At 37.6% G+C, this 11,508-nt stretch overlaps 1 pseudogene; it reads right to left on the bottom strand.

Moving 5' to 3' along the window:
- Positions 1-707: 707 nt before the first annotated feature.
- LOC136335617 (small ribosomal subunit protein eS27-like) lies at positions 708-4,006 on the bottom strand (annotated as a pseudogene).
- Between the last annotated feature and the right edge of the window lie 7,502 nt (positions 4,007-11,508).

Genomic DNA, 11,508 nt, shown 5'->3' with positions numbered 1-11,508 from the left:
GCATTGATCAGTAGCACTGATTATAGCTGTGCCTTTTTGATAAGGGTGCATTTGATGAGATCTGTGCATATCATTGATATCTCCTACAAACTACCCAATTTAAAGGTTGCATTTAAAGATAACCCTGAAAACTGAACATGGTTTTTAGATGATACTCTGCTAGATCTTTCTTTGAACAATTCTAAAGCCAAACCAACTGGAAATTAAACAGTAATTTCTACTGCAACAAATTTTCATGAAAAGTACATGTGATTTAACAAAATTGCCTAAAAAAATGTCTTTAACCTTATGTTTTTGCATGAGAAGTCCAAATTCTGCAGCTAATAGTGCCATTGATTCTTTGTGCATACAGATTATAGTATCAACATACATAAATAATCTCTCACCAATTGTCTTATAGTGGTATACAGAACCATGCTGATGTTAGAAGTTGTACTGTATTCCATTATCACTATTGTCTTATAGAAGACGTTATTCTGTACAAAATATATTGCAAATATTATTGTACCTTTCTATAAATATTTCCATAGCTGCATGGCCATTTTACATCTTTTGTAAAATGTGATTTTTTTACTCTAAGGTTTATTTATATTTACTCCAATCACTCATCTAGTTTACTCATTTTTCTGTTTTTGTTTGTTCATTTGTTTTTTATCCTAAGTGTGTTTATTGGGATGGTTCTCCACTCATCTTGACTCAGGGAGCTTTCAACACTGCTTCCTTCTGAAGGAGCCTCCTTCTGCAAGCCTGGCTTTTCTCCCTGGGGGCTGACAGAGGACAGTGGAGCAGCCAGCACACAAAATGATCGTTTGTGCATGGCTCAAGAGGGCAGTGATTATATAGCTCAGGGCATCTCACACCCATGAAGTGGGAAGTAGGACTCCATACCAGCTGTTTCCTGCCGTGTTTCCTCTTTTCTAGAGGGGCATGTTGTCATCGGGAGGTTGTCACTGATAGAAAGGTCAAGTTCCTAGTTGAAAGCCACTCCAAAAGGAGAACATTGTATGGATTTAGGAATGAACCTTAATTTTGTTAAAGATACTGACACTAGTAATAACTCAGCATTTATTACTCATGTACCATCTACCAAACACAGTGCTAAGTAGCTTTATAAATGATCTCCTTGGTCCATACAGCAACATAAAGGATATTGGTAAGATGATTTCCCCAATTTTACCCTGGGGAAAATTTAAACAATGAGGATTAAGTAACTTTAAAATGGAAACCCTGCCACTAATACATGGCAGAGGTAGGCTTGCAGTCAGGTCTTTCTGGAGACTTGAAAACTACAAATGGAAGGAATATATCAGCAGTGTGACAGAACTTTTTGTAACAAGTTATGAGAGTATGAGCAGAAAAAGGCACAAACAGGTTCAACAACATTAGTCATGATTTCTTACGTTTCTTTAAGATGAAGAAAATGACAGTATTTTAAATAAAAATTTATCAGTCTGAAATAGATAAGATTAGAGGTAGAATATGTGTGGAATTCTATTTAATGATTTTTAACTGTTTATAATTTTTTATTTTTTTTATTGATTGGTTTCATAGAGAGCAGAAGCTGGGGAGAGAGAAAGAAACATTGATCTGTTGTCCCAATTATTTCGTTGATTCTTCTATGTGCCCTGACCCAGGGGTCAAACCCACAACCTTAGCATATCAGTAGAACCTTTGGAGACCAAATAAAATATACAGCATTACACTTACAATTCAGCATGAATGGGAAACCAGTGATATATGAAATTTTGACCTGGCCATGTTATACTGCTTTTTTGACCCAGAACCCTTTAACTGTACCTCTCAGTATATTTAAGGAATATTTTAACCAAATTAAACCAATGTTGATGAATTTTTATCAAAAAGTGTTTTTGGCCCTGGCCGGTTGGCTCAGTGGTAGAGCGTCGGCCTGGCATACAGGAGTCCTGGGTTTGATTCCTGGCCAGAGCACACAGGAGAAGTGCCCATCTGCTTCTCCACCCCTCCTCTTCTCCTTCCTCTCTGTCTCTCTCTTCCCCTCCCACAGCCAAGGCTCCATTGGAGCAAAGTTGGCCCGGGCACTGAGGATGGCTTCATGGCCTCTGCCTCAGGCGCTAGAATGGCTCTGGTTGCAACAGAGCAACGCCCCAGATGGGCAGAGCATCGCCCCCTGGTGGGCATGCCGGGTGGATCCCAGTCGGGCGCATGCAGAAGTCTGTCTGACTGCCTCCCTGTTTCCAACTTCAGAAAAAAAGATATATATAAAAAAAGTGTTTTTATGATGACCCAACTAAACAAATGTAGTTATTTGATCAATATTTTGAATAGGGCAGTTTAAGCATGCTTGTCACCAGAAACAGTTATTTTCTGATACAGTGTACAATGAGGATTGCTTAATTTACCAAATTTTTGTTTAAGTCTGGCTGATGGTAGCTTCTGCTGTTTTGGTGCTCTACAGTCCTTCATATTATATATTCCAAATGTAACTGATAGAAAAATAGTCTCATAGGAAACAAACCACAAATAAGTAATTTTTTTCAAAAATTAGTTTTGTCAATCAGAATTGATTCTTGGGCCGGCCAGTGTTAGGAAATAAGAATTATACCAAGTTGTTTTCGGCATTGTAAAATTTTTTACTGTGTCAATATAATTTAAAAACAGTATTGATATTTTCTCATCTCAAATTTCACTGCTGACAATGCTAGCTGTTTTCTGTTTTATTTTAGGTTGATATTCTTATGTAGTTTTATGGCCTATAAACTGTATAAAGGATTTGTGGTTTTATTGTATTGCCCAGCTAATTGATAAGAATGTTGAGCAAATTATCTCCTGTACTTCAGTGTTCGACTATGATTCAAGATGGATCTATATTATCATTGCAATACTTTTCTATATATTTCCAACCACTTTGAATTCTGTATTTGAAACATCCATGCAGTTTTCAAAACAAAAAGCTAATGAGTGATAAGATCATAATTCCTTCGTAGTAAACATGCTTTTAGGACCAAATTTGGATTGGTAGAGAGGCAAAGTCAAAACTCGGCTGGAAAAATGCGTACTGAAGTATTCAAAGTGCTTCACCTCTATCTGAGTGGAGCTAATACAGGTAATTTTATTTTTGCCTTTTTGGTAGTCTTTCTATATTTACTGTAATGAGCATCTATTACTTTTAAAATAAGGTAAAGAAATGAAGCAAGAATGTAAGCAAACAAGCAGAGATAAATGATGTATGGATGCAGAAAAGCCTTCTAGGGGTTTGGTAAATGGTAGTCTATGTACCATAATTGCCGAGGCAGATTCAGGCTTTGAAAGAATCAGTAGCAAGCAGTGTTGTAATGTCCCCCCAAAATGGACCATTCTGGAGGCTGAGTGTAATCATAATATTGTGGGTGAGGAATGATGACTCCCAGGACTGAAGAGGGCATGGGGCTGGCTGGGAAGTTCGCAGACCAACAGACAGCTATGGCAGGGGAAACACTTCACCCAGCAGAAGTAAACAATAAAGATCCAAATGGAATGAGTTTCAGCCTAAGGTTCTCATTTTGCATTTGATATAAAAAAAAATGAAAAAGAAACATAAAAACACAGATGAAAGAAATAGTGACGTGTTAATAATCCTACAGAAAAAAAAAATGTTTATTGTCTCTTGGCATTTTCATTGAAGCACTTAAATTCACTAAAGAAAAGTTTAAAAATCTGTTCCCTGGGGTGGGCTGGAAGTGAGGGTGAGGGTGCCCCTCTGTCTGGATGCCAGCTTTCTGAGAATTAGTGCAAGAAAGAGGCTGGGGATCAGATTCAATACTTAACTTCTGTGTCACCTACAGTGTTGTTAGGGGACTTCTCTCCTTCCCTCTCACCAATTCCATTACCTGATTAGGGCGAGTGAATCAGAGGTAACCGGGGACTCATCGCCTGAGGTTCATGGGCCTTCAATTTTGCAGCAGAGAAACCTACATGGCCAGCCTAGCATGTCACCGTTTTCATTTTGACAGAGTAAATCAGTTAATGGAATCCTTGGGAGAAGAATCATCAAGACTTTCGTTGTTGTTGTTGTTAAGTTTAACATCTAAAGGCACATCTGACTAAATAGTCCATCCCCATCATAAAGCTTGTCTTTTGATTTTCGCCTGTCTCAAGTATGTCTGTATCTCAGGTGGTTCTAAACTCAGATAAGGAAAGAGGTTTGTTATTTATTAGGACTTCTCAAATCCCAAAGTGACTGTTGTTAAGATGTTGCCACACCTGTTTCTTGGTGCTTGAGGATAGGGCTTACCAGGCACAATTTACCCAGAGAATGAAACTGCTGTCTGCATTCTGGTTGGAGAGGTGACTTCTAGCTGCATACATACGTATGTGAATGAGAGAGAAGCAGGGCGTGAGTGATGAGATCTGTGGGAGCCTAAGGCTACGTCAATAGATTTCCAAGCAATTGTATTTTTCAGATCCATTCATCAAGGCCTACAATCACAAGTGTCTGATATCTTTATGCATGAAACTTGTATGGCCTTGTGCATACTGGCTGGATTGCTTCTCGCTGAGAAAAGTTATGGGCATACATGTTTAGCTTTCTCTGCTTGGCTATGTCAGTGACTACCTGACCATCTGTTTTTTATCTTCCAGCATTCTGTTGACATCTCTAGTCTATAGTTATTTCTTTCTCATTTACTTTTGTCATTGTACACATGTGCCTGTATGAAGGGTTTACTGACATTTTAGTGGGGTTGTAGGGAGAGAGCAATGTTGAGAGTCCAGTGTTGAAAATCCCATATTTTTTCCTGCAGTCCCAAAGTGTCATCACCAAGTGATTAGCTGGCTAAAATTGAGAAAAACAAAATTTTTCTGCAAACAACCAATAGTTAGTATATCTTAGAAATTATTCAGAGTATTTTGTATCTCATATGAATTATAATTTATTTTATTTATTTTTTATTAAGTAAGAGGCGGGGAGGCAAAAAGACAGACTCCCACATGAGCCCCAACCAGAATCCACCCAGCAAGCTCACTAAGAAGTGATGCTCTGCCCATCTGTGGCTGCTCCATTGCTCGAAACAGAGTCATTTCAGAACCTGAGACAAACCGTGGAGCCAAATTGCTCAAACTATACAAGCCATGGCTATGGGAGGGGAAGGGAAAAAGAGAGACAGAGAAAGAGAAAGAGAGAGAAGGGGAGGGGTGGAGAGACAGATGGTCATTTCTCCTGTGTGCCCTGATTGGAATTTCCACATATCTGGCTGACACTCTACTGCTGAAACAATGGGCCCAGGCCTATCATTTCTTATTCATCATTCTCAACTTTATTCTTAAAAGTGAGTTACAATCTATGATCCATTAAAAAAAAAGATAAAAAAGATATCTAAAGATAAATAAGGAAAGTCTTGTGGAAGGTGCTGACCCTGGAATAGCTTTCACCCTGGTCCTCTTTACTGACTACTTGTGTAGCTGTGAAATGTTGAACAATAATTGTGCTGTAAATATAAAAGACAGGGGTGCCTCCTTTCACCAGTCTTATTCCACATAGTACCGAAAGTTCTAGTCACAGCAATCAGACAAGAAGAAGAAATTTTAAAAAGGCATCCAAATTGGAAAATAAGTAAACTGTCATTACTTGCTGACAACATGATACTGTACATAGAAAACCCTAAAGTGCCAGCCAAAAAAGTACTGGACCTGATAAATGAATTCAGCAGGGTGGCAGGGTATAAAATTAATATTCAGAAATCAGCGGTATTTTTACACACCAATAATAAACTGTCAAAAAGAGACACTTCACTGTTACAACAATATCACAAAAAAATGAAGTACCTGGGAATAAATTTAACCAAGGAGGTAAATTCTTATACTCGGCAAACTATAAGATATTGAAAAAGGAAATTGAGGAAGATACAAACAAATGGAAGCATATAACCATGTTCATGGATAGGAAGAATTAACATAATTAAAATGTACATACTACCCAAAGCAATCTATAGTCAGTGCAATTCCTATTAAAATGCCAATGGCATACTTCAGAGATCTAGAACAAATATTCCAAAAATTTATCTGGAATTAAAAAAGAACCCAAATAGCCTCAGCAATCTTGAAAATAAAGAACAAAGTGGGAGGTATCACACTTCCTGATATCAAGCTATACTATAAGGCCATTGTAATCAAAACAGCCTGGTAATGGCATAAGAACAGGCATACATACAGATCAGTGGAACAGAACAGAGAACCCAGAAATAAACCCACCCCTGAAAGATCAATTAATGTTTGACAAAGGAGGCAAAAGTGTACAATGGAGTAAAGACAGACTCTTTATTAAATAGAGTTGGAATAATTGGACAGGTACATGCAAAAAAAAAATGAAACTAGACTACCAATTTACACCATTCAGAAAAACAAACTCAAAATGGATAAAAGACTTAAATGTAAGTCGCAAAACCATAAACATAGGCAGTAGACTCTCACATACCTCTCCTAGCAATATTTTTGCTGATGTATCTCTGTGGGCAAGTGAAATAAAGGACAGAATAACAAAGAGACGATGAGACTATATCAAACATAGAGCTCAAAAATAATAAGTCTCTCCTCTAATGCCACTTCCCAGAAAAACAAGGTCACTGTAACTGTATGTGAATATGTGAAAAAATCCTTTAAAGAAAATTATTTCCTAATAGCTAAAGAACAATTAATCTGAGTTTGTATTTCAAGAAATATCAACACACACATTTTTTTTTTCTGAAGCTGGAAACGGGGAGAGACAGTCAGACAGACTCCCGCATGCGCCCCACTGGGATCCACCTGGCACGCCCACCAGGGGTGATGCTCTGCCCACCAGGAGGCGATGCTCTGCCCCTCTGGGGCGTCACTCTGCCGTGACCAGAGCCACTCTAGCGCTTGGGGCAGAGGCCAAGGAGCCATCCCCAGCGCCCGGGCCATCTTTGCTCCAATGGAGCCTTGGCTGCGGGAAGGGAAGAGAGAGACAGAGAGGAAGGAGGGGGGGGTGGAGAAGCAAATGGGCACTTCTCCTATGTGCCCTGGCCGGAGATCGAACCTGGATCCCCTGCACGCCAGGCCAATGCTCTACCACTGAGCCAACCGGCCAGGGCCCAGACACATTTTATTTACAAGCCATTTGACAAATATTTGCTCATATTTCTTGCTGCCATTGCGTACTTTAGTTGTGGATTTCAACACACTGCCTCTCAGCTTCATGACATCCTGCACTCAAGAGGCTGCACTCGGAAAACCTTTTTTCTGAACTAATAGTTTATCAGTTTTCTCCATTTCTCCTCTCTCTCTCGCTTGCTCTCTAGCTCTTTCTCGGAGAACAATTTTCAGTTTTGTTCCCTTAATTCCCAGATCATTCGGTCTGACAACTCAATTTACTTTTAAGGAAAATGTTGAAATTACATGATTTTGTTCATTGATTTCTGGAAAATGCTTCAGAGATGATTTATGATATAATGATACAACATTTTTCCCCCAAAACAATATAACCAATAATGGAATCTGGGGCACTAGAATAAGAATGAAAATATATTGGTAACTTGATGATATGATGAGTCATTTCAAAACCAACATTTACAGTTGTATCAAAGAAGAAGTTTATCTCCAACTGCATGACTTTAGGCTATCTATTTTTAAATCTGGCTAAAGTGTGGAGTGACTAAACAAGAAAGTTTACCAAAAAAATGATATAGGCAAAATTCTAGTAAAATTAACTGATGTTAAATGGGATTAAGGAACTAAACATTTTATATTAGTATTATTTAGTAATCTGAGTTTAATTTTAGCATTCATGTCTGATCAAACTAAATGGACATTTATACGTGCATGGAATGTCAGTCTGTAATTGTGATATACACTCAAAACCTATGCTGAAAGTAAATCTTATGGTTTTAAAGGTAGTAGGATTACAAAGCTAAGTACTTCTGGGGCCAACAGGTGAGTAAATAAATTAGCTCCAGTGTAAGAAAATAGATGTTATAATTCATTGTGATAAATTTAAACTTTCATATATTAAACCATTCAAGTGAGTAATATTAATGCCTGTAACTCTACATATGCTTTGCAAAATTTACCATTACCCAGTTTGCTTCAAATGTTTTTCAATTAACAGAAAGTAAAAAGAAATATTAAAAGATTTGAAATTCCCTGTGTCATCTTCCCAGATCAATCAGGCATTGTTCTAAGACTTTACAGATGTTACACTTATTAACAGATCTAATGCTCATAGCATTCTAATGAAGTAGCCTTAATCATTATCCTCATTTTACAAATAAGAAAATCAAATCAAGAGTTTATGATAATTGGATGAGAAGGATTTAGACCCAGGCTTTCTGACTACATGTACCATTGAAGTGAGCCTATCCAAAAATCTACCAAAGATTGCCCACAGCTGTTCTACCAATTAACAGCTCACAAGTCGAGTATGAGAGTTCATGATTCTCCACATCCTTGTCCACAGTTGGTATCCTCAGACATTTTAATTATTGAAAATCTGATTATAGTTTATGATTGCATTTTCCTAAATCCTACCTAAAACATACCCAGAAGTGGAATTTGTACATTGTGTATTATTTCTCCTTTTACTGTTTTGAAGAAATCTGCATACTCTTTTCTGTAATAGATGCACCATTTTACAATCCCACTACAAAGGTACAGGGCTCCCATTTCTCCCCACCCTTGCCAACACTTGCTATGTTTTGTCTTTTTGACAACAGTCATCCTGACAGGTGTGATGTGATATCTCATTGTGGTTTTGATTTGCATTTCCCTGATGGTGAGTGATATCAACCAACATCTTTTCCTGTGGTATTGATCCTATCATTATTTTGAAGATAATAGTTTCATGTCCCTTTGTATTTATTTCTGCTAATCTCTTCTTATCAGTCTTATCCTTTTCTTAGGTTTTAAGATAATTTTGTTAACCTCAACATTTGGTAGATTGACTGAGAGCAGGGTGTAAAATGGTGGTTACTAGGAGCTGAAGGGTAAAAACTTGCAACAAGAAGACAGGTTCTAGAGAGGTAGTGAGCAGCATAGTGATTATAGTTAACAACACCGAGTTTTAGTCCTCAAAGGTGCTAACAGACTAGATCTTAAATGTCTCATCTTAAAATAGGAAAGATAATTATGTGGCATTATAAGGGTACTAACTATGGTGGCCATCATTTTACAATACAGTGTGTCCGTAAAGTCATGATGCACTTTTGACCAGTCACAGGAAAGCAACAAAAGACGATAGAAATGTGAAATCTGCACCAAATAAAAGGAAAACTCTCCCAGTTTTATACCTATTCAGGCAGTTCGATGTGGGCTCCATTTGTTGCCCTACACCTATCCAAACCATAGTGAAGTTCTTGCTACACACGGGTAAGGACGTCTGGTGTAACAGAGTGAATAACGTCTGTGATTCTCTGTTTTAAGTGATTAATGTCATGGCGCTTCATTATGAGCGCGCCGATATTCCGTTGCACTTTGGTCACGAATTCGAATTTAGCGAGCCACAGAACACACTGAACTTTCCTCTGTACCGTCCACATCTCGACTGGCATGGCCGTGGGCTGCTCCACTGTATACACGGTGTTACGTCATCATCTGCGCATGCGCACATGCTACCACATCATCCTCCAGAAACTGGGAGGGTTTTCCTTTTATTTGGTGCAGATTTCACATTTCTACCGTCTTTTGTTGCTTTCCTGTGACCAGTCAAAAGTGCACCATGACTTTACAGACACACTGTATATAAATGTTTCAAGCCAACCACTGCATATCTTAAACTTATGCAATATTTTGGCAATTATATCTTAAGAATAAAAAAAAAGATAGAGCAAGAAAGGAGAGGAGACAAAGAGAGGAAGCAAAAGACAGGTATTGTGCTAGATTGATTGATTATATTCTTTCAGATTTGAAGAGCTTATTTTAATTTCAACACTGTTCAAAAACTGATCTCCCAATCATATTTCCTTAAGCAAGAGTAAGCATCAGTCATGAAAACAGTTCTTTTTTTTTCCTCCCTCTGAGGTCAATGCGTTACAGATGGAACAGCACGGCACTGTGTTTATACTGAAATGGGTTTTGAGCTGTGCGGGAGCAGAGGTGGTAACACATGGCGTGATTACATTTAATTTATATTTCAATCCGAAGTCTCTGGAGCCCTGACTCTGCTTTCTCATTTTCCCTTTTGGTGACATTGGTGCATAGGGTGATGACTATAGATTTTCATCAGTAACTCCCAAATCCCTGCTTGAATCGGTATGCACAGCAACCTTCTCTCCAGAATATTTTCTTTTTGTTTTGCTTTAGAAATTCGGTCATTTTCTTTGTCCCTTGCTTATCTCTCTCTGTTCAAGAAATTATCTGAAATTTGGACTGCCATCATACTAACTTCAGAAGTAAAAGTATTTAATTAATTTAAACTAGATTATAGAAAAGCATTACCATCTATATCTTCTAATGAATTGCTGCCAAATTCCAGAAGAAAAATTTTATTTTTAATCTTTCAGAAATTGGTAAACAACGTTGCTATGTTTGTTATAGCTGTGAAAGACAGAGCAGCTGAAGTCTGAGCTTTGCAAACGTCTCCATCATCAACAACACTAAATTTTTAGATCATTAATCACAATTGCTCTCACATGTCCACTTTCTAAGGTTTTTCTACCTTCTTACATTTTCACCAACACCTACAAAGAAAAGAAACCCATTCAATTCTAAGAGACATTGTATAATCATGTTCCAAGTTGAATATAAAACCAGAGTCCTTGCAGTGAATCTCCTGGCTACTTAAGAAGAATAGAAAAGAATCGGGTAGAAAAGAAGGCAGGAAAAACTTGGGGCTTGATTTAGCTTTTGCTAAACTCTGTAAAGTGATGCATGCATCTGCCATAACAGCCTTTTCTTAGTATAAATTTTATGGATTATTACAAAACATAAAGCCGGAATTTAGAAAACGCTGTATTTCAAATGGGGCTTGTGAATCCTACAACTTTTCTCTAGGGTAGCATTGTATCACTGGGTAGATGTGTTGATAAGTAAGTTTTATCTCACATGTCAGTTCTGAATATTGCTGGAATAATGAACCTCATCCAGTCTTGACATAAATAAGCACAGTAATTAATTAGCAATGTGTGCCTTGAAAGAGGAATGAGGAGTGATAGGCATTTTTCATTCATAGACTCACATAATCCATAACCCTCTAGTTGCCTTTTTGAATTAAAATATCCCAGGAATTTCCCAGGGAGGTGTAGAAAATGCCTGTTGGACTGGGAAATCTATTGAGGGGTTACATACAATTCTAGGAACCTAAAATTGTTAAGATGTCTCAGACATATCAATTTACAGATTTGTAAGTCAAGGAGTAGAGAGGAGAAGAGAGCTTACCCAAGAATGCCCAAAGTCGATTAGCAAGAGTATTATTTTTTTCTATTTCCTGGTCTGAAATTTTTAGGTTTTATAATCAAATTTAAGTTTTATCTTTAAATCAAAGATTCTGAATTAATAAAAGTCACATGTTAGTTGTGATGGCCCTTTCATGTTCAAATAAGTAAA

The sequence above is a fragment of the Saccopteryx bilineata genome, chromosome 4 (assembly GCF_036850765.1).
Source record: "Saccopteryx bilineata isolate mSacBil1 chromosome 4, mSacBil1_pri_phased_curated, whole genome shotgun sequence".
Classification (NCBI taxonomy): domain Eukaryota; kingdom Metazoa; phylum Chordata; class Mammalia; order Chiroptera; family Emballonuridae; genus Saccopteryx; species Saccopteryx bilineata.
This window is presented reverse-complemented; position numbering and strand designations above follow the sequence as displayed.